The 21,426-nt window shown below is 38.4% G+C and overlaps 1 pseudogene; it reads left to right on the forward strand.

Moving 5' to 3' along the window:
• The first annotated feature begins 3,017 nt into the window (after positions 1-3,017).
• On the forward strand, positions 3,018-4,689 carry LOC111094834 (annotated as a pseudogene).
• Positions 4,690-21,426: the final 16,737 nt, after the last annotated feature.

Consider the following 21,426-nt stretch of genomic DNA (forward strand, 5'->3'; position numbering starts at 1 on the left):
AATGCAGAAATAAATGAAAAGTGGTAAAGTGGAAGGGAAATAAGAATTGAAAGTGAATAGAGTTATAGAGGAAAGAGCTGACCAGGGGAATGTTGTCACTGCTGCCACTTGAGAAACTAGATACACAGCTTGATGATCTTAGTGCAGAATTTATTGGCATATATTAGAAAAGCGTCTGTGACAAAGAGAAGGAAAGTTGTCCCAGAAAGTGTGAGGTGGGCAAAATAAAATTATGTGACAGGGATATTTTACAGCATTGAAAACACAAAGAATAAAATGTAGAAGTGATCCAAATAAAGGACTGTGACAGTTCACCAGGACGTAGAAAAGATGCTAACTCCGTATTATAAGCTACACCATGAGAAGACAAGTGCTGTTCAAACTGATCCCAGAAAGCTTTACAGTGAAATAAAAACACTTAAGTTCTTAGGATTTCTAATGTTTTAAATTACAATGTACTCCTCAAGGCATCTGGGTTGCTCAGTGGTTAAGCCTCTGCCTTCAGCTCAGGGTGTGATCCCAGGTTCTTGGGATCGAGTCCCACATCAGGCTCCCTGTGGGGAGACTGCTTCTCCCTCTGCCTGTGTCTCTGCCTCTCTTTCTGTGTCTCATGAATGAATAAATAAATACTTTTTAAAAATCTAAAAAAAAATTACAATATACTCCTTAAACACACACAATATTATATGTCAATTATACCTCAATAAAGCTGGAAAGAATTAAAGTTAAAAAAGGAAAAGGTTGCAAACCTGCTCCAGATTAAAAGAAACTAAAGAGATGTGACACTCCAATGTGATGCATGGTCTTGGACTGGATCCTGCAATGGGATAAATATCTCTAAAGGATATTACTGGGACAGATGACAACACTTGAGCACAGACTGTGGATTAGTAACAGTATCAATATTACATTTCCTGTTTTGATCATTATACAGAGTTCCTTGTTCTTAGAAAATATACTCGGGATCCCTGGGTGGCTCAGCGGTTTAGCGCCTGCCTTTGGCCCAGGGCGCGATCCTGGGGTCCCAGGATCGAGTCCCGCGTCGGGCTCCCGGCAGGGAGCCTGCTTCTCCCTCCTCCTGTGTCTCTGCCTCTCTCTTTCTCTGTGTCTATCATAAATAAAAATAAATAAATCTTTAAAAAAAAAAAAAGAAAATATACCCTGGAGACAGTGAGTGGTCCCAAACTTTCTCTCAGATGATTTAAAAGAAGTGTGGAAGAAAGAAGAAAGAGAAAAAGTAATAATGAGAAAGCAAATAGGGTAAAATGGAAACAATGGACTAAAGTTCCATATACTAGTTTTACATTTTTTCTGTAAATTTGAAATCATAACAAAATTAATTTTAAACAAATAATTCACAAAAAACTTACCCAGTATAATTTTTATTTATTGTATAGTATACACTTTATTTATTTATTATTTACTGTATGTCCCTACACATTTAATGTGTCATCAAAATTGAATGTTTCGGGATCCCTGGGTGACGCAGTGGTTTGGCGCCTGCCTTTGGCCCAGGGCGTGATCCTGGAGACCCGGGATCGAATCCCACATCGGGCTTCCAGTGCATGGAGCCTGCTTCTCCCTCTGCCTGTGTCTCTGCCTCTCTCTCTTTCTCTCTCTGTGACTATCATAAATAAATAAAAATTTAAAAAAAAATTGAATGTTTCAACAAATATTAAAGTTTATTTGAAATTTTAATGTTAATAGTTTATATTAAATTTTAATTACATTGAAGTATAATTAAGAAATTATAATGCAATGTTTAATTACATTAACATTAAATTTTAAAATTTGAATTACATTTGAAAACATTAATGTTTAGGGGAGTCTGAGTGGCTCAGTTGACTAAGTGTCTGCCTTTGGCTCAGGTCATGATCCTGGGATCGAGTCCCATGTCCTACTGTGCACTCAGTGTGGAGTCTTCTTGAACTTTGTCCCTCACCCTACTTATGCTCTCTCTCTCTCTCAAATTAAAAAAAAAAACAAAATCTTTGAAAATACAATGTTTAATGTTTAATATTTTAATGTTTCAATAAATTTTGATGTTACAAAAAAATTTCTAAAGGTTTTAGAAGGGTCCTTTTGATTGTTCTTCTTTGCATAGTTCCAGGTTGGATGGCCATTTTTATAGTCCTGTACTGCCAAGGACTGTCCATGTTGTGTTCCCTGTAAAATAGCTTTTTATATCTACACTACTTCCTGGTCATGAAAGAAGGTTATGAAGATGAGTTTCTGTGAAAATTTACAATTTTCAGACTTAGGCACATGTGTAATTTCTTCCCAGAAGAGCCTCAGGAACCATTCCCCCATGGAACCAGATTGAACCCAACACAAAACAGGACATGAAAGCACATTCTAATATCCAATGAGGCCATTTGACTTACACTGCACCATAGGGGATCTTCCCTTTGACAGTGCTGACTCTTGTATAGAAATATGGCTGTTAGGTTATTTAGGTTACTTGGGTAATAGAAAATGTGGTGCCTTGATAATAATGATAAACATGGAAATAAGGGAGGCAGAATCTCATAGGAACTCAGGAATAGGGTGTCAATGGGCCTTGCACAAAACTAAAAACCATAATTGTGCCAGAAATCTCAGCGGCAGGTCACTAAGGATTCAAGGCAGCAGTAGGATGTGCCATCTTCATTCTCTGATCATTCAGCTTCCTTATCACTGTAACACTCCTATTTCTTCCACCTGCACACCTCACCTGGTTTCCTAAAGAGCTTTCTTTTTCTTGCAATTTCTGGTGACTCAAACTTCCAGCTCCCTCATGGTCTCTTTGCCCCTTCATTTCAGCACCTTCTCCTGAAACTGATTGGACCTTCCTCTCTCCATACTTCCCTGTCCATTTAAAAAAGAGAAAATCTGATTGGGCTTGCTTATTCCACCTATTCTTGTCTATAAAGAGCTTTTCTACTACTCTGGGTTACTCTCTGACATTGGTCAGGAAAGAACAGAGGCAGGGATCTGGGACAGAGCAGGAACATATGAACAAGTTCTTTGGAGAGGCTATGGCCAATGACCAGGTGAATCCATGTTCTGGAGGTGCAGGCAGTTGGGCCAAGTGTGCTGGTCACACAGCATCAACAGGACTCAAACATCCTCCAGAAAGAAAAGATGTTCCTTGCATCAGATAGATGAATGCCTGTCTTACACATATTAAATGATGAGGAATTAAAACATGTTTTTATACATTTTTGAAAATCTAATGACTGCTATTATATTCATGAGTCATTATCTTATTAATAAAAGATTATTTCTCTGTCCCTTCTGGTATTTCTTTGGTTTATTGTGCTACCTAAATGGGAGAGGGGGAACAATCAAGGGCCTTTTCTTGCCCACACACGATTGCACCCACAAATATACTTGAATTATATACTTGAATTTTAGATTGAACTAAGAGCATAACACAGAGCAGAGACAAATCTTGTTTGTCCATAGTAGCACATATTAGCACTAAGAAATAAAATCAAAAATATTTTGAGAATATTTTATCCACTATCTTATTTTTAAATAAAATTGTAGTGGGAACTTATTTGCAGCTGAATAAATGATCTCTGAGTTTGGCCTGCTTGCCCAACCCCTGTTAAATTCTGTAAAACAAAAGAGAATCTGAAAACAGCTTATATAAAGAATTAGCCCAGAAGTTCAAGAGATACTAACAATATAAAAAAAATCATTGTTGTAGCAGAAAGGTATCTTTTACAGTCCACAGACTACTTCTTGCCCACTTTCTCAGAAATGTAATAATTTATGAGAGCAAGGGATGGAGAGAAGGATCCTGGTTCTCCATAACAATGTTCTAAGATGAAAGCATGTGATGTAGTAATAATAATTATTTTGTCCAAGTATTATATTAAACATATTATTTGCATTCTGTATTTTAAACTTTACCACAACCCTATACAATTGATGTTATTTTTATTATCCTTATTTTATAGACAAACTGATGATTATACATGTATATAACTTACCCAAGGCTACATAGGAAATAAATACCTAAGAGACTGACTCTGAATCTGTGCTCTCAACCAGATTCTGACTAGGAAAAGGGGCAGGCAGGCCTGCATCCTTTAAAAGTCAGTCCTAAGGGTGCCCTGGGTGGCTCAGTTGGTTGAGCTTGGACTTTTGATTTCAGCCCAGGTCAGGATCTCAGAGTTGCGCAATGGAGCCCTGCATCAGCCCACACTGCTTGGGATGCTCTCCCTCTCCCCTCAGCCCTCCCCATCTCACTCTAGAGAGGAAAAAAAAAAGTTAATCCTAGGACCTCCAGCCCTCAGGAGAGAGACGGCGAGTCTCTGGAGGCTGAATGCCCTGTGTAGTGTGCAAGAAGGCTGAGCTCTGTTCCTCTTAATCCCAGCAGTCATACCTGCTCCTGTCTTAGCATTTCTCCAGGATCAACCTACCCCAGAATGGTGTAGAACACAGTACATTCACCTGTCATTCAACCACCATTCTGGTCCAAGGCTGCATCATTCCACAGGACTGGTTAGAGGGTTGTTAATGTTTTTGCTCCTGAGCCTAATTTCAGCTGCTTATTTGAATCCTGGCTGTGCAATGACTACCCCTGGCTGCTGCCCTCCTCTCCATAGTCACTGGGGCCTTTGACAAATTGTTACAGACTATGTTCGAGGGGATACTTTGCAGACACCAAGGCAGATGTTTTGGTATTCTCAGCTTTAATCTTTGCTGGACTATGTTATCTCAACTATGATGATGTGAGTATCTGCAAAGCTATCGCCATGCTATGGAAGCTCTGGCCTTTTGGACTTAATACCTTGATAATTGATTGCACACCTCTTTGCCTCTGGCCTGTCATTCTACTCAACTCGCAGTAAGGAGGAAATAACAGATAAGTCAAAACCTCTTCTCCTAATCACCTGGTTATTTTTAGAATTTAGTCTTTGAGGAAAAGACTTGAGAGGAATTGTATCCAAGAAATTTGGAGACTGAGTTCCTTGTTCTCAGCTACTTACAAGATTCACAGCATAACTAACCACTATGTATGAGCTTTTGCCTGTTAGCTTATCAAACTTTTTAAGGGAATTCAGCTTTATTGCTTTTAATACCTGATCAAACTTCGGTATTTGTCCTGGGAATGATGGAGAAAGGGAAAGCTTTCATAAGTAAAGACTCTGCAAAAAATTAGTCAGTGTTTAATTTTTGAAAACGTCCGTCTCTGTTCAGTTGATACCAGTTACTGATAGTTACATGTTCTAGAGAAACTTTAAAATTAGGAAATAGTGATATTTCACATGACTAATTTCTAAATCCTAGGAAGAAGAGCCTGATGAGCTTCTGAGTATAGAGAAGTTCCATGTAGGGAAGAGGTCCCCTAATAGATGTATTAAAATATTACAGAATCTAATCAGAGACTTAGTCCTCAAATGTGTTTATTTTACTTGTCCTAAAATAATCTGTCTACAAATATAAAACTATAAGTAATAAATTATAATTTTCTCACTGTAGGACTCTCTAATGTAAAAATATATTCTATGAAAATAAAGTTTTTTAAAAAATAAATGTTATATTAAGAAAAAAGTCAGATCTAGCCTGGTAGATAGCTTGCAGGAAGTAAAGGTGGATTCCACATCCAGGTCTTTTGATGCCTGATCCAGTCCCTTTACTGCAAAAAGCAGTTACTTTAACTGTGAAATGGAATAAGAAATTCTGTTTCTCCTCAACCTAGCCATTTCATAATATAAGGTGTTATTAATGTCAGGATGTCATTTCTGACTCCTGTAATTTTAATTGATTTGCTTAGCAGGACTTTAATGTATATCTAAGAGTTTAATTCATTGTAATTGAAGAGTCCATTGTAAGTTAATTAAAAGTGTTATTATATTTTAAAATAGCAGATTTTAATGAGCTCCTAATGATACAGAGTATTTCTTTATACTGATGTTTTTGCTTTATTCTTTAATTGTAGAGTATTTGTATAATCAACTATCATTATTGCCAACTTAATGACAAAAGAAAATAAAAAGTAATATTCCAAATATGAAAATTACAATTCATAGATAAAAGCAAGAAGATAATGACACCTCAGATTTTTAGAATAATTATGATGTTATGATAATCAAACCTATGACATTTCTGTGGAACAAAGAAAAAACCCTGATGGGTAAATTATAACTTAATGATTGAAAATATTTCTTCCAAGGAAGCCAGCATGATGACTTTGACGAAGGAGAGTTAAGGTTTTTGGCTCCAGGAATAATGGCATGTGAGTTTGTTTCTGTCCTTTCCTTTCATTCAACAACAAAATTAAGATAAAATGGAGAGGGAGGCAAAACATAAAACATTCTTAACTATAGAGAATAAAGTAAGTGTTGCTGGAGTGGAGGAGGATGGGGGAATGTGCTGAATGGATGATAGGAATTAGGGAGGGGACATACAGGGATAAGCACTCGGTGTTATATGTAAGTGACGAATCATTAAATTCTACCCCTGAAACCAGTACTACACTATATGCTACTTGATTTTTTTAATTGAATTAATTTTAAAAAGCTTTATTGAGTTGTAATTGGCATACAATAAACTTAACATATTCAAAGGAATACAGTTTGGTAAGTTTTGACATATGTATGTACCCATAAAACCATCCCCACAATCAAGATAGTCAACATTCTCCCAATTTCTTTGCATTCCATTGCAATCCTTCCCATTTGCCAACAACCCACCCTAGCAGCCATTATCTGTCCTATCACTATAGATTCATTTTCATTTTCTGGAGTTTTATATAAATGAAATCAGATTGTTTCCTTTTTTTTCTTTTCTTTTGCATCAACTTCTTTTATTGAGTGTAATTTTTTGAGATTCATTTATCTTAAATGAATCTCAAAAAATGAAGGAATCAATAGTTCATTCATCTATTTTGGTGTTGGACATTTGGATTGTTTTCAGTGTTTGATTATTACAAATAAAGCCACTATGAACCTTTGTGTTTATGTGGACATACACTCTCAGACCTCTTAAGTAAATAGCTAAGAGTGGAAAGTTTGGAATTGGATGGTAGGTGAGTTTTTAATTTTTTAATTTTTAATTTTTCTTCTTTTTTTTTTTTTTAGAGAGAGAGAGAGAAAGAGTGATGGGGAGAGGCAGAAGGAAAGGGAGAGAGAGAATTTTAGGTAGGCTTAACACCCAGCATGGAGCCTGACCTGGGGCTCCATCTTACAACCTGAAATCATGACTGGAGTCCAAATCAAGTCAGATGCTTAACCTACTAAGCCATACAAGCATATAGATTTTTTAATTATTTAAGGAAGTACTGAACTGTTTTCCAAAATAATTTCATATCCATCAGCACTGTATGAAAATTTCAGTTCCTCTTAATCTTTGCTGACATTTATTATTGTAACTCTTCCTAAATTTCCTCATTCTAATAAGTATGAAGTGGTATTTCATGGTGGCTTTACTTTACATTTCACTGATGACTAATAATGTTGACAACCTTTTCATGGGCTACCTTGCCATCCATATATGCTCCTTAGTGAAATATGTGTTCAAATTGGGGTTCATTTAAGAAAATTGGGTTGTTTTCTTATTTAGTTTTGAGAATTCTTTGTATATTTTAGATACAAGTGTTTATCAGATATATGATCTGCAGATATTTTTACTCAGTCTATGCTCATCTGTTTTGTTTCTTAAATTCCATATATAAGTGAAATCATATGATAGTTTCCTTTCTCTGATGGACTTACTCTGTTTAGCATAATACTGTCTGGTTCTAACCACATTATTAAAAATGACAAGATTGCATTCTTTTTGATGGCTGAGTAATATTCATTTGTCACCTATACCACATCTTCTTTATCCATTCCTCTGCCAATGGAAATCTGGGCTCTTTCTGTATTTTGGCTATTGTTCCTCTAAATGTTTATCTAAATGTAACATCGTTCCTCTAAATGTTGGGGTGTATGTTCCCCTTCAAATCAGCATTTTTGCATCCTTTGGATAAACATGTAGGAGAGCAATTGCTGGTCATAGAGTAGTTCTATTTTTAACTTTTTGAGGAAACTCCATACCATTTTCCAGAGTGGCTGCACCAGTTGCAGTCTCACCAACAGTGCAAGAGGGTTCCCCTTCCTCTGTATCCTTGCCAATGTCTGTTGTTTCCTGAGTTGTTAATTTTAGCTATTCTGAAAGGTGTGAGGTGGTGTTTAATTGTGGTTTTGTTTGTATTTCCCTTATAAGGTGTGATGTTGAGCATTTTTCATGTGTCTGTTAGCCATGTGTATGTCTTCTTTGGATAAATGTCTGTTCATGTCATCTGCCCGTTTCTTAAATGGATTATTTATTTTGAGAGTGTTGATTTTGATGAGTTCTTTGTAAATTCTGGATACTAGCACTTTATCTGCTATGTCATTTGCAAATATCTTCTCCCATTCTGTAGGTTGTCTTTTATTTTTGCTGCCTATTTCCTTTGTTGTGCAGAAAAGTATCTTGAGGAAGTCCCAATAATTCATTTTTGCTTCTTTTTTCTTTGCTTCCAGAGATATGTCTAGTAAGAAGTTGCTATGGCCAAGGTCAAAGAGATTTCTGCTTGTGTTCTCTAGGATTTTGATGGTTTTCTGTCTCATAATTAGGCCTTTCATCCTTTTTGAATTTATTTTTGTGTTTGGTGTAAGAAAGTAGTCCAGTTTCATTTTTCTGCATGTTTTTGTCCAGTTTTCCCAACATCATTTGTTGAAAAGACTTTTTTTCCATTGGATATGCTTTCCTGCTTTGTAGAGATTAGTTGACCATGTAGTTGTGAGGCTATTTCTGGTTTCTCTATTCTGTTCCATTGATCTATGTGCCTGTTTTGGGGCCAGTACCAGACTTTCTTGATGATTACAGCTTTGTAATGTAGCTTGAAGTCTGGGATTCTGATGCTTCTCACTTTGGTTTTCTTTTTAACATTACTTTGGCTATTTGGGGTCTTTCTTGGTTCCATACAAGTTTTAGGATTGTTTGTTCTAGTTCTGTGAAAAAGTGCTGGTGTTATTTTCAACATGATTCCATCGGATGTGTAGCTTGCTTGGGGTAGTACAGACATTTTAACAATATTTGCTCTTCCAATCCTTGAGCATGGAATGTTTTTCCATTTCTTTCATAAATGGCCTGTAGTTTTTAGAGTACAGACCTTTTATCTCTTTGGTTGGGTTTATTCCTAGGTATCTTATGATTTTGGGTGCAGTTGTGAACGAAATTGATTCCTGATTTCTCTTTCTGCTGCTTCATTATTGATGTGTAAAACAAATATTTGCACATTGATTTTTATATCCTACAACTTCACTGAATTCCTGTATCAATTCTAGCAAATTTTTAGTAGAGTCTTTCAGATTCACATATAGTTTCATGTCATCTTCAAAGAGTGAAAGTTTGACTTCTTCCTTTCTGATTTGGATTTATTTTATTTCTTTTTCTTGTCTGCTGAGGCTAGGGCTTTTAGTACTATGTGATCAACAGTGGTGAGAGCAGACATTCGTGTCATGTTCCTGATCTTAGGGGAAAGCCCCAAGTTTTTCCCCATTAAGTATATTAGCTATGTATCTTTTGCATATAACCTTTATTATGTGGAGATATGTTCCTTTTATCCCAACTTTCTTGAGGGTTTTTTTTTTATCAAGAAAGGATGTTGTATTCTGTCAAATGCTTCTTCTGCATATACTGAGAGGACCATATTGTTCTTATCCTTTTTTATTAATGTGGTGTATCACATTGATTGAACCATCCCTGCAGCTCAGGAGTAAATCTCACTTGATCATGGTGAATAATACTTTTAATGTATTGTTGGAACCAATTAGCTAGTACCTTAATGAGAATTTTTGCATCCAAGTTCATCAGGGATATTGGTGTATAATGCTTAGTGGTGTCTTTGTCTTGTTTTGGAATCATGAAACAATGCTGGCCTCATAGAATGAGTTTGGAAGGTTTCCTTCTATTTCTATTTTGTAGAACAGTTTCAGAAGAACAGGTATTAATTCTTCTTTAAATGTTTGGTAGAATTCCCCTGAGTAGCCATGTGGCTCTGGACTCTTGTTTTTTGGGAGATTTTTTTTATTTACTGCTTCAATTTCCTTGCTGATTATGGTTCTCAAATTTTCTATTTCTTCCTGTTTCAGTTTTGGTAGTTTTTATGTTTCTAGGAATGCATCCATTACTCCCAGATTGCCCAATTTGCTGGCATACAGTTACTCATAATATTCATAATATTCTCCTAAAAATGTTTGTATTTCTGTGGTGTTGGTTGTGATCTCTCCCCTTTCATTCATGATCTTATTTACTTGGGTCCTTTCTCTTTAATAAGTCTGGCTAAGGATTTGTCAATTTTGTTAATTCTTTTAAAAAAACAGCTCCTAGTTTAATTGATCTTTTTAATAATTTTTCAATTTCTATATCATTTATTTCTACTCTAACCATTATTATTTCCCTTCTTCTGCTGGCTTTGGGCTTTTGAGACTTTGCTTATTTCTTGAAATATACCTGTATTGCTGTGTACTGCCCTCTTAGCACTGCCTTTGCTGCACCCCAAAGTTTTTGACTCTTATGTTTTCATATCTATTTGCTTCCATGCATTTTTTAATTTCTTCTTTAATTTCCTAGTTAACCAATTAATTCTTTGGTAGGATGTTCTTTAACCTCCATATATTTGTGGTCCTTCCAATTTTTTTCTTATACTTGACTTCAAGTTTCATAGCATTGCAGTCTGAAAATATACATGGTATGATCTCAGGTTTTTTGTGCTTGCCAAGGCCTGATTTGTGACACAGTATGTGATCTACTCAGGAGAATGTTCCATGTGCATTTGAAAAGAATGTGTATTCTACTGCTTTAGGATGAAATGTTTTGAATATATCTGTTAAGTCCATTTAGTCCAGGGTGTCATTCAAAGCCATTGTTTTCTTGATGACTTTCTGCTTGGATGATATGTCCATTGCTGTGAGTGGAGTGTTAAAGTCCCCTATTTATTGTATTGTTATCAATTAGTTTCTTGAAATTGATGATTAATTGACTTACATATTTGGGTGCTCCCAATTTAGGGACATAGATATTTACAATTGTTAGATCTTCATTTTTGGGTAGGCCCCTTTATTCTGATTTAGTACCCTTATATATCTCTTGTTATAGTGTTTGGTTTAAAATCTAGTTTGTTTGGGGTGCCTGGGTGGCACAGTCTGTTGAGTGCCTGAGTTTTGATTTTGGCTTAGGTTGTGGTCTCAGGGTCATACGTTTGAGCCCTGTGTGAGACTCTCCACTCAGGGCAGAGTCTGCTTAAGTTCCTCTCTTTTTCTCCCTCTGCCTTGCTCTCCTGCACTCTCTCCCTATCAAATAAATAAATCTTAAAAAAATTAAAACCCAGTTTGTCTGATATAAGGAATGATACTCCAGGTTTCTTTTGATGTCCATTAGCATGATAGATGGTTCTCTACCCTCTCACTTTCAATCTGGAGGTATCTTTGGGTCTAAAATGAGTCTCTTATAAGTAGCATATCAATGGACATTGGTTTTTTTTTGTTGTTGTTGTTCATTCTTCTGATACCCTGTCTTTTGATTGGCACCATGAGTCTGTTTGCATTCAGAGTAATTATTGATAGATATGAATTTAGTGCCATTATATTACCTGCAAAGTCTCTGTTCCTATAGATTGTCTGTGTTCCTTTCTGTCCTTTGTTACTTTGGGATCTTTCTTCACTCCAAAGGTCCCCTTTAATCTTTCTTGCAAGGCTGGTTTAGTGTTCATGAACTCCTTTAGTTTTTGTTTGTCTTGGAAACTCTTTAACTCTCCTTCTATTCTGAATGAAGGCCTTGCTGGATAAAGTATTCTTGGATGCATATCTTTACCATTTAGCACATTGATTATATATCATGCCACTTGATTCTGGCCTGCCAGGTCTGTTTGGACAGGTCTGCTGATCACCTTACATGTCTACCCTTGTAGGTCAAGGACCTTTTATCCCTAGCTGCTTTCAGAATTCTCTCTTTATCTTTGTACTTTGCAAGTTTCATTATGATATATGTCTTGGTGTTGATCTGTCTGATATTTTTTTTTAGGACAGTTGGGCTCTTGGGCTTGAATGCCTGTTTCCTTCTCCACTAGGGATGTTCTCAGCTATAATATGTTCAAATAAACCCCTTGTCCCTTTTTTCCTACCCTTCTTCTTCTGGGATTTCTATGATACAAATATTATTGCACTTCATGGAATTGCTGATTTCTCTAAGCCTATACTTGTGATTTTTTTTTTTTTTTTTAGTTTCTCTTGATTTTATTGTTCTTTTAAAAAAATAAAAGTATGTTTTTTACCGATACAGGTTAGAATGTTCCCAGGGTAAGGAACCAGGCACCAGAGATCAATTCTCTGTTGAATTTCAGTAGCACTTGTGAAGTTCTATTTTTAACTCAAGGATATTTTTGCTATTCTTTTGGAAAAATAACTTAGTAAAAAAGGTCATTAAGCTGCATGCATGCTCCTGAATTCATGTGTTCTTTTTTACTTTCCTCCAAAAGCGAGACACAGTTCACAACAAGCAGGGTTGGGTACGTACAACATCCGAGTGGAAATCCCATGTTTGTTTCTTCTTTGACAAGGAAGCTTCCAACAACAATCCTGTGGTTTAATCTTATTTGGAGGTCACCCTGATGATTTTATCAAGGCTTTGAATGAAGTCCTGCTCTTAAGGGCTGAATTCATAAGGCCATGCCACCCCAAAGACTGTCAGGGTCCTGAAGCAAAGGTCAACCTCAGGCCAGGGCAGAAGTTCCAGGAAAACTAACGATCAGGATCGATCTAAAGAGGATGCGAACTTTCCAACTGACTTGGTCTACAAAAGATCCCCTCTGAAACAAGCACACCTCCAAATGCCTCAGTAAGAGGCAGATTAAGATGTCCCAGAGGCACACTACACCATAGTTTCTTTTTTAAAAGGCATGTGTCTATTCTACTCTGCTCTCCTAGACATGATTTCATCACACAGACCCTTCCTGTGCCACAGAGCAAAGTTTTGTTCTAGAAGATAGCCTGAGTCTGAGATGGGCTCACATCCCACTTTTACGGCATCTCCAGACATTAAAAACGCATCTCAAAACCATTCGGGAGTCTGGTCAGCTCACAATGATGGGGTAGCCTCAGCATCCACACCTTAGCACCCTTTCCACAGGCTCCGGTTTGTCCCTGTCCCATTTGCAACACACCAGCAAGGAGGATGGGGATTACGATACAACATTTCTTGGGGCCACGGGCGATGGCCTCATTGGCTAATGTATACTTGTGATTTAACAGTTTTCTTTCCCTCTTCTTTTCGGCTTCATCATTTTCAATAACTTTGTCTTCTATATCACCTATTCAACTCTATGTGTCTTCCATCCCAGATGGAAGACATTTGGGATGATTACATCGTTGATTTTGCATCTCAGTTATAGCACTTTTATTTTGGCCTGACTAGATTTTAGTTCTTTTATCTTTGCAGCCAGGGTTTCTCTTGTGTCTTCTATGCTCTCTTTAAGGCCAGGTAGTGTGAAAGGAGAGAAAATGAGTGGGAAATATCAGTAAGAGTGAGAGAACATGAGAGACTCCTAACTCTGGGAAACGAACAAGTGGTAGTGGAAGGGGAGGTGGGCAGGGGAATGGAGTGACTGGGTGATGGGCACTGAGGGGGGCACTTGATGGGATGAGCACTGGGTGTTATGCTATATGTTGGCAAATCAAACTCCAATAAAAAATATACCAAAAAAATAAGGCCAGGTAGTATTTTTATGACTGTTGTTTTAAATTCTTGTTCATATATATTGCTTATGTCTCTTTTGAACAAATTTCTGGCTGTGATTTCTTCCTGATTGTTCCTTTGGGTAGAATTCCTCCATTTAGTCATTATATCAAAGTTTCTGCCTGAGATCTTGTTAAGTTTCCTGCTCCCTATTAATACTATATTAAGGGGATACCTGGGTGGCTTGGCAGTTTAGTGCCTGCCTTCAGCCCAGGGTGTGATCCTGGAGACCTGGGATTGAGTCCCACATCAGGCTCCCTGCATGGAGCCTGCTCCTCCCTCTGCCTGTGTCTCTGCCTCTCTCTCTGTGTCTCTCATGAATAAATAAATAAAATTTAAAAAAAATACTAGGATCCCTGGGTGGCGCAGCGGTTTAGCGCCTGCCTTTGGCCCGGGGCGCGATCCTAGAGAGCCGGGATCGAATCCCACATCGGGCTCCCGGTGCATGGAGCCTGCTTCTCCCTCTGCCTGTGTCTCTGCCTCTCTCTCTCTCTCTCTGTATGACTATCATAAATAAATAAAATTTAAAAAAAATACTATATTAAGAAGGGGTCATACACTGTCCAGGGCCTGGAACTTCAGGAAGTTTTTCTGATGTGTGCACTATGCTGTTGTGTTTTGCTTTTCCCACAGGTCAGTCCTCTCCATAGAGTTCCTCCTTGCTTGCAGTGGGGAGAGCTTGGACCTTTAACTAGGTGTGCTTTGACTTGTTTAAGATAAGCCTGACTTACCAGTTCCATCCACATCGAAGCAAATGGTGGGTATTTGTCATTTCTAATGGCTGAATAATATTCCATTGTATACATAAACCACATTCTTTATCCATTCATCTTTCTATGGACTTAAAAAAAATGAAAAAAGAAAGCCTGATCCAAGAAAAGAGAAAAAGGAACAAAAAAGCAAAGAAATAGATAAAATACTATAAGCCTGATTTCAAAGAATAAGAAAGAAGGGAAAAAAAGAAAAACCAAAAGAAGCCTGATCCAAAAAAATGAGAAAAAGAAACAAATAAAAAACCATAATTTGATACCAAAGAAAAAAATAATGATAAAATAAAATAAATAAATAAATAAATAAATAAATAAATAAATAAACAAAAAAGAATGCTTCATTCTCTTTTCACCAGAACTAAAGCTGATGCTTTGGAGTGCTCTGTGATCAGTAGATCTGGTACATGCAGAGGGGCCCGTGTTGGTCTTCTGAGACCTGCCTTGTAAAAATGCCCCTGCCAGATGCTGGGGGCAGGGTTTAGTGTGACTCCAGCCTCTTAAGTCTGATTGTATTGGTGGGCATGGAAAGGTTGGAAGATGGTGTCACTCTGCCCTCTTGCCCCCAGAAAGGGGATCTCATGGCTGTCACTGTTCAGGAGACCCTCATAGTAAAGTGAAGAGTCTCTATATGTTCCAGGCTTTAATCAGACCCCTGTCCTCAGCCTATCTGTGCCTTGGCCATGGGCATACCCGGTGCCACAGGAGTGTGTTGTTTGGTTTTGTCTTGTTTGTTTTTGGTTTTTTGTTTGTTATTTTGTTGTTTTGTTTTTAGTTCTCTTATGTTTTACCTCTGGTCGGTGCCTAGGATTCAAAACTCCAAATCTTAAAGGACCCAGCAAGGTGTGAACCCACTCCCCTCTGCCAGAGGAGAGACTTGAGTTGTTCCTGGCACCATTCTGTCCCAGAAAAGGAGTTGCAGGGCATGCACACTGGTTGGAGTCTGTAGTGAAGTGCAGCAAAAAGCTTCAACTGGGTTATCTGCCCTTTGCAGTGTGTCTGTCCTATGCTGTTGAACAGCCACTCAAAGGCACCTGGCAAGACTTTTGTCCTGTCCTGAGGAAATATGCTGTCTTCCTAATATACTCCAGGAAAGGGAGTGGTCTCTCCCAATGCAACCCAGGGGATCCCCACATTATGGCATCTTGTGCAAACCCAATGTGCTGCTCTCTTTCCCACTCTCCCTCTCTCCCTGACTTCCTTTCTCAAAAAGTGCTCCCTCCCCTTCAGGGCACCATGGTTTTTCTCTCCTCTAATCCACGTCTCTGAACCTCACATCTGCTAAGTTCTCTCCTTCCAACTTTTTTTTCTTTCCTTGCAATTGTACAGATTGTTTTTTTAATCCTCAGATCGATTTCCTCATTGTTCAAAATGATTTGATGTTGATCTAGTTGTGTTCAAGGGACAAGGCAAGTTCAGGGTCCCTCCTACTACTCTGCCATCTTAACTCCTTCTTCTTTAAGAACACCAGAAATACAAATCTTAAGAATGAGAGGTAAAAGGGGCACCTGGCTGGCTCATTCGGCAGAGCACGCTCCAGGGGTCAATCCCATCTCAGAATACTGGTTAGACCTAAGCACCATCTACACAGTGTTGACCTTCCTATGTCCTTTCTCCTATTTGCTTGATCCTAGAGTTGTGAGTTCAAGCCTTACATTGGATGTGGAGATTACTTAATAATACAATCTTAAAAAGATAAATTAGAAGTAAAAGTTATCTAGCCCTTGCTATTAAAATGTGGTCCATGTACTACCAGCATCAGCATCATGAGGAAGCCAATAATAAATTCAGGTTCTCAGGCTCCACCCATACCTACTGAAACAGAATTTGCATTTTCACAAGGTTGCCATCCTCTTAGGTGCATATCAAAATTGGATAAATGCTGCCTGAGACAAAGTGTGTCTCAGGGCAGGACTGTCCTTGAGGGGTGTGGGATATGCTATTGTGCTTCTTTCCTCCCCCTGTTGGAGAAGTAGGGGATAATGTGTGCCCTTCCACCCCACACATGCAGGGAGCTGGCACATGAATTTCATGCTCCTCTTTCCAAAAGCTCTGGCAGCCAAACAGACCACAGAGGTGTAGAGAGTGGAGAGGCTGGGGTGGGAGGAAACCATACATATTAAGGCAGTTCCAACCTGGAGCCTAGTTTGCATATGAGCCTGAGCCACAGAAAGAGGTCAATCCCCTCAGAAAACTGATTAGACCTAAGCACCATCCACATAATGCTGACCTTCCTATATCCTTTCTCCTACTCTCTTGTTGTGGGATCCCAAAGGATTTCTCTCCTCCTCCCCATACAAGTTACAGCTTTGTGGCCATAGCACAACTATCAAGAGCAGCTCGAAAATCATGGCCACTACCAACATGGTGACTCAGTTTGTGCTAGTCATAAATGCCTGCCTATCTGTTCAGTCTTTCCTTTTTCAGTGAATAGCAAAGGCACCTTCAATGGGGCTGGCTGTCTGATGTAGTTCTAAATCTCAAGCCAGCAATACTGATTTTATATTTTTTGGTTCTAGGATTCTCCAATGAGTTTTATAATTTGAATACACAGTTGAAAAGTTATTAAGAAAAAGACATCAGGGGCAGCCCGGGTGGCTCAGCGGTTTAGCAACACCATGGGCTCAGGGTGTGATCCTGGGGTCCCGGGATCGAGTCCCACGTCCTGCATGGAGCCTGCTTCTCCCTCTGCCTGTGTCTCTGCCTCTCTCTCTGTCTCTCGTGAATAAATAAATAAAATCTTAAAAAAAAAGACATCAAGTAAAAACAAATCTAGTGACCTACAAATTAAGTTCTAAGTAAAAAATACAATTTGGGAAAGTGTCTACATAGGTAGAAAACCATAGGACAAGCCTGTTCCTCTGCTATGATAAATGAGGATGGAAGTAAGGCAGCATTAATGATGACAGAATAATGTGTAGACTAAAAATAGAGAAGATAGAAAAAAAAAAAAGGAAGGTTGGCATTAAGACTCTCCTAAATACAATGCATGGGACATTTAAAAATCTCTTTAAGTCTGCTCCTAAATATGATTTACTAAGCCACTATGCAGTGTGGTTGATTAGATAAAGGCTTCCTATACATAAGCTTCATAGTAGTTCATGTGATACCACAATAGGCTCTTTTATAATATTTCAGAAACATTCTTTGAATGGATTCAAAAATAAGTTTTTAACGTAACAACACTCTCCTGGATTCCATTTCCTTCAAGATTCCTGATTCCAGGGGAGCAGATGCCATGAGAAGAACTAAATCTTGTTAATGATTCTGAAGTTCCCTGGAAAGTGTTAAGTTGTCACAAATATGGCTTATAGAAGGGGAAAAATTAATTCATCTATACCTATTGGTTATTCTCTTTCCTGGTAGAATTAGTGGTATTGATTTTTATTTGTAAGCATAAATCTAGTTCCATTTTTCTCCCCTTAACTGAATAAACATGTCAGTTAAAATTTCCCTCTAGAAAGTCATAGCCTCTGGATGTGAGATCTGACTCTATTGAATTAGCCATGACTTCAAACAAGTTATTTGATCTCTCTAGGTGTATTCTTCATATATATATATATATATATATATATATATATATATATATATATATAAAAGAAGAAGAAGAAGAAGCAATCAGGTTTTGAGAATTAAATTAGATAATGAATGCAAAAGTGCATTAATAAATGTAAAGTACTAAAAACAGAAATGTATTATCTATTAATATTTTAATTTCTATTATTTTAACTAATTCATCTTATGATTAAGTTGACAGAGGAATCCGAACAGCTTTGTGACCTACCCACTACCTTTCTATAAAAACGGATTCTAACAGATCTCTGTTGTAGAATGTACAAGATGAAAACTACAACATTCAAATATATGCATTGCCTACCTCAAACAATTCCTTAGGGCTTCAAATAGACCTGAATTAAGTGCTATTTATTAATTCTGTATGTGGTGACTATAAACATTAGCATCTCTGGTCTTCTCTGTATGCAATCTTTCCTGACCAGGAAAATAAAGATAATGTCTCTTTCTGTGTCATTGGCTGGGGTTTCCCTCAGGTCTCCTACACTACAATATAACCCCACCTGTCCACACTGTCCACATAGGCAAGGGAACAGACATGCACCAAAAACTCAGTCTGCCTACTATCTCTGTCTCTGAAATTTTCCATATTTTGCCAGCATCTAAGATATGGTGGCAGGCTAAGTTACTAGCTTAAAACTAGTATAAAATCTCCTATCCTTCATAGTTTTTGATTGTAACTTTCTCAGGGTGGCTAATTATAACTTCTAAAGTATTTGGGCATCTTTGAAACATCCTGTTAACTAATGATCTGGACAATCCCCCCATCACTAGCAAAAGGGACCATCAGACCATATGGATATGGCTGCTAAAGCAGAGCTTCTCAGACTTGAATAAAAATTCAGATTTCATTCAGTCAATCTAAGGTGGGGCTAAGATCTGAATTTCTCACAGCTTCCAGGTGATTCTGCACCTGCTTGTCCATGGACCACATTCTGAGTAGGGAGGGTCTAAATCATTGTTATTCCAGGTGTGACCACAGGATAATCTGATTCAGATTCAACCTTGGATGCTTGCTAGAGATAGCCCTGGACCATAACCCAGGATTTATCAGAAGCTCTTAAACAGGACTGCATTTTTAATAAGTCTTGCAGTGATCCTTTTGCATTCTAGTGCTGAGGGGATCCATTACAATTTCCAATAACTCAGTGAGTGCAGTCTTCTGCAGCTGGTTCCATAGTGGTAGAAGTTCTAGTTCTCTTCTTTATCATCTCCTTGTCAAAGCCTTTAGAGGGTGAGGCAAGGCAGCATGGCCCCAGGAATCACCTTTACCAGATCACAGTCAGCAGGATTTGGAGGATTAAAGCTGATCTGAAGAACCATATCCTGTGTACCCTGTGTAGGACAATTGACCTACATGGAATCATGTCTCCCATTCTTGTTCTGAGAGGGCTGCATGATCACTCACTCTCAAAGGCACTTGTTTGCCAAGCAGTCACATGTAGCCTGTGTCAGAAGCAGAGCAACATTATCTTGCACTGATGTAAGCTTCTGAGAGTTCCACACAGTCTAAAATATGGACTAACAGGGCTAGGAGAAAGTGTCTGAAGAGTTCTCACTCACATTTCCCCATTGGGTGGGCTGCACTAAGTCACTTGCCTGGGCCTGAATGATCCATCTGTGAAATCAAACTTTGAGGCCAGATTTCTGAGAAAGATTTCCTCCAGCTCTCATCTGCTAGATTCTAAATCATGTTCTCCAAATGGAATCTATCTATTATAAGTTGAATTATGTTCTCTCAAAATCCATATGTTGAAACCCTAACCTACAGTACCTCAGAATGTGACTGTGTTTGGATTGGACCTTTAAAGAGAGAATTAAGGTAAAATGAGGTTGGGCTCTAATCCAAACTGACAGGTGTCCTTATCAAAAGAGAGAATTTAGATGCAGACAACATGCAGACCAAGTGATGATCATGGAGATTTAGATATAACATACATGCACAAAGCTAAAAGACCACACATGAGGACACAGAGAGAAAATAGCTGTCTGCAAGCCAAGAAGAGACACCTCAGAAGAAACTAACCTGCCAATACCTTGATCTCGGAAATCCAGCCTCCAGGACTGTGAGAACTTATTTCTGTTGTGTAAGCCCCCCATTCTGTAGTACTTTGTTACACAGCCATAACAGACTAGCATACTATCTTACAATTAAAGGGGTTCCCAGAAACAACGTTCTTGGTCCATTCTACAATCCCTAACAGGTATTTTATACTGATATAAATTAGGAGGTTCTTTAAAGCTTATCTATATCTCTACTACTGAGATGAAGCTACTTTTTCTTGCTTTTCTTTAATAATAATGAGAATATAGCCATCATTCTCCATAAAATAGCTTTTCACAAAGAGAAGCCCTTTAAATAAATCATCCTTTTCGAGATTGAATATTGAACTTCTATAACTCTGCTAGGAAAAAAGAAAAAAAAACCCACTCTGGTCTAAAGGTGTACACATTAAAAGAAATGGATGGGGGAGTGGCAATAATGAGAAACAGTGATGCTGATGAAAACGAGGCTGCAGGTCTAATTTCCCCTTTCTTTCCTCCCTGTTGCATTTTGTGTTTGGTTTCCATGGAAATCTGCATTGTGGGTGATTTCTCCTCACAGAGACACAGGCAGATTTCTCAATTTGCATAATGCAGTGATTTATGGAGCAGACATGAAGCTGGCAACAAGAGTAGGGGAAGGAGGGTGCAGTGATAACCGGTGGGGTAGGGCTGGCTGACCTGTTGCCTTGTGTGTACCCAAGAGTCCTCAAAGGGAGGGGCTTTAAGTCATGAACCAGGAAGTCTTTGTGCTTTAAAAAAACACAACTTGCCATTTTCTCAGGGAAATTCTTTTTGCAAAACGTAAGGCACCATCAAATCCAGGGACTGGTATCAAACATCCAGGATTGCATTTCTGTTTGTAATAGCACAAATGTCATACAGAAGTACATGCAGGGACACAGATTATGATCTCCTCACCTGCTCCAGGTTTCCTGCTCTGAGCTGGTTCCAAGCATTGGGGTCTGGAAACCCTGCAGACCTTATTTTCTCATTCAACCTTGGCTCCCATTAGAATCACCTGGGGAACTTTTAAAACTCTCCGCCCCTCCCTCTACAGACCAAAGACTTCAGCCTCCATGGGGATGCCTGGAATCTCCCAAGCAACTGGACCCCAGGCTGGGTGTGTGAGGGAGCCAGCTCCATTAGGGCTGGTGGGAAAGTGGGCAGAGTGGGTAGTGCTGAGGGATCATGAGTGTGTTCATTGCTGCGACCCCTTTTCACTCCTCATTCTGCAATAACCCTGATGCTGCCAACAGCTGGCTAAGTTGCTTGTCAGACTCCTATC

The sequence above is a fragment of the Canis lupus genome, chromosome 3, assembly GCF_011100685.1.
Source record: "Canis lupus familiaris isolate Mischka breed German Shepherd chromosome 3, alternate assembly UU_Cfam_GSD_1.0, whole genome shotgun sequence".
NCBI lineage: Eukaryota > Metazoa > Chordata > Mammalia > Carnivora > Canidae > Canis > Canis lupus.